General features: G+C 41.0%; 1 long non-coding RNA gene across 1 annotated transcript; it reads right to left on the minus strand.

Moving 5' to 3' along the window:
- Positions 1 to 17: 17 nt before the first annotated feature.
- Positions 18 to 2,453, minus strand: LOC114890775. Its single transcript, XR_003792362.1, has 3 exons — positions 2,407 to 2,453; positions 1,229 to 1,280; positions 18 to 623 (listed from the first exon to the last, which is right to left on the minus strand). It is a non-coding gene; the product is annotated as an uncharacterized LOC114890775 (long non-coding RNA).

Here is a 2,453-nt window from a genome sequence, read left to right on the forward strand (position 1 = left end):
GCTAGATGTGTGTTAAATTGGCAATGATTTAGGAATGGCAACTGATATGAAGCAAATACTGTATATTTTCCCAGATTGGTTTTTTTTTCACTACCTCAGGACTTTATTTTACTTTTAAATTCACATGTGAAAATTTATGATAAAGTACTGATCATCTATATTTTATAGAATTCGAAATACTGGCTTAAAACAGGAAGGGACAAAATATCTTGTTATATTGGTATTAGTGTTGTTCTTTCAAAGGCCCACCTTCTCCTTCCTTCATCCTGGGGATGATAGGGATGGTGGCCCAGAAGCTAGTATGACAGATAATATACCTTCTGAAATACCTCATTTTTTTGGCCTGAGAATTTCCTTAGAGCTTAAGTATTCTTAAAATCATCTCTAACTGCCAGCGAAGTATGCTGAGCATACATTACTGGGTTCTAAGACTGGCTGGCTCTATCATTATTATGACAATAGAGGATTTAAGTAGAGAAATACAGGAACATACCCACTTAAATTTCCCAGAGACTTTGTTCTGAAGTCTGCTACAGTTGGTACTGATTTGATAGGAAATGCTTTTAATTACTTTTCCACTTTGAAGAACTGGATGGGATCCTGCCAGTGTGATGACACGTACTCTACGAGGAGCAAAAATTGATCCTGTATTATTGCTTGGTATGATTCTTCCTCCTATAACACAGTATTCCTACTGGCACAAGAAGAGCTGAGCTGACATTTGTTTAGTCAGCCTATCATTTCCCCCCATTTTCCTCTGGCTACTATTGGAGCTTACCTGAAGAGAAGAATGCAGTAATAAAAATGGAGGAAATGGGACTGAATTTCCTTCCTCAAAAGGGAAGCGTACCACAGGTGTTTAGACAGCACGGAGGAGGAAGAGAGAAAACTAAGGCATGCCGGTATGGACAGGATACCATCTGTGCTTCTACCCTAGCCCTCTCCACGGGCTTGGCCACTTCAGTGGTTAGGCACAGGCTGGTTTCTTGAGGTAGTAGCCGACTGAGGGTGTGGTCCTCCATTTGGATGTTTGGGTAAGCCAGTTTATTTGTTTAGCTTAGGCACTGAAAGACTCATTCTTGTCAACCAAACTCCTACTATAAATAATACCATCTCAATACAGTGGGAGATAATCATTTAATGAATATTTATTCAATACAAGACCATACCAGGCTACAATGACAGAAAAAAATTTTTTTTGATCATTTAAAATTCCCAATTTGCTTACCGGTTAGAGTGTTGGAGTATACAGTGGTCCTCACAGGGTTTTCCTTTGACATCTAGAAAAAATGAATGAGTCTGACGGCTGTTGAGTCAATATTTACTACCACTGTGTAGTACTTTCTTTGGTTCATATAGGTAGTTAATTATGAAGGCGGGACACATATATCACTGGTATCCCTTCATTACTCAAAAAGATATACCTAAAGGCTGACCATAAAGTATTTAAAGACATCTGGTCCAGATGGAATCATTCATTCAATGTTAAAATGATGATTAACTCTTTGCTCCACCTTTTTTTATCCTCACTTTAAAATGAGTACAATCATTTCTATTAGAAAAAAATGATTAGTAATGTATTCTTTATTTAATTTAGTAGCATGCTTTGTCGGTCAATTTTAGAGAGACTTAACTCATTCTGGTTCGCTCAGGACTGTCCTGATGTTAGCGCTGAAAGTAATGGATTCCCGAAAACACCTCAATCCAGGGTAAACCGGACAGTTGGTTACACTAAGTCTGGCTAATAAAACGTATGCTATTGTAAAATAGTTCAGTGTTGTAAAAGATGAGTACACCTATTATCCCTAAATGAATGGGAGCAAGTTGGGTTCCAGGAGGGTCCCCGATGATGCTCTCATCGCTGATATTTGCTGGGTACACAAAGCTGTACAACAGGATACCTACTTCTAAGTGGCAAATGTGTATTACCAGCGACTTCCTTTAAGTAAAACTGTAGATTCTGCTTTCTAAATGCCTCTATTCTAACCCACCCTCTCCTCTCCATCCCTATGCCTCTACCTTAGTTTAGACCGCTACCATTTAAATCATTTTATGTATCGCCTCTTCTTGGAGGACTGAGCCCCTCAAATCCCTTTAGGCACTCAAGGAGATTGCAATCCAGCTCCTGTCTTCCTCGGGGATCTCGCCTTAGTCTACCATCTTCCCGCAAACGACCCACCCTCGTGAACTCACACTGCGCTCGCCCTACCCAGAATGCACCCTGCTGTTTTCCACGTCCTTGCAAATGCCATTCCCTTGGCCTACAGAGGAACAGAGAGATCCAGTTCCTTCTGACGTGGGGAGGAAGCGCTGGGGAAGGTGCGTGTGGCTTATGATCTCTCAACATAGTCCCTATACTGTCGGACAAATTGGGCCCAGAAGAGACTGACATCATTCTCCACTTACCCGCTTTGTACCAGCGAGTGAAGTAACGATCCACAAGCGACGGCACC

Source organism: Monodon monoceros, unplaced genomic scaffold, assembly GCF_005190385.1.
Source record: "Monodon monoceros isolate NGI ecotype Baffin Bay Population unplaced genomic scaffold, NGI_Narwhal_1 Contig1697_ctg1, whole genome shotgun sequence".
NCBI lineage: Eukaryota > Metazoa > Chordata > Mammalia > Artiodactyla > Monodontidae > Monodon > Monodon monoceros.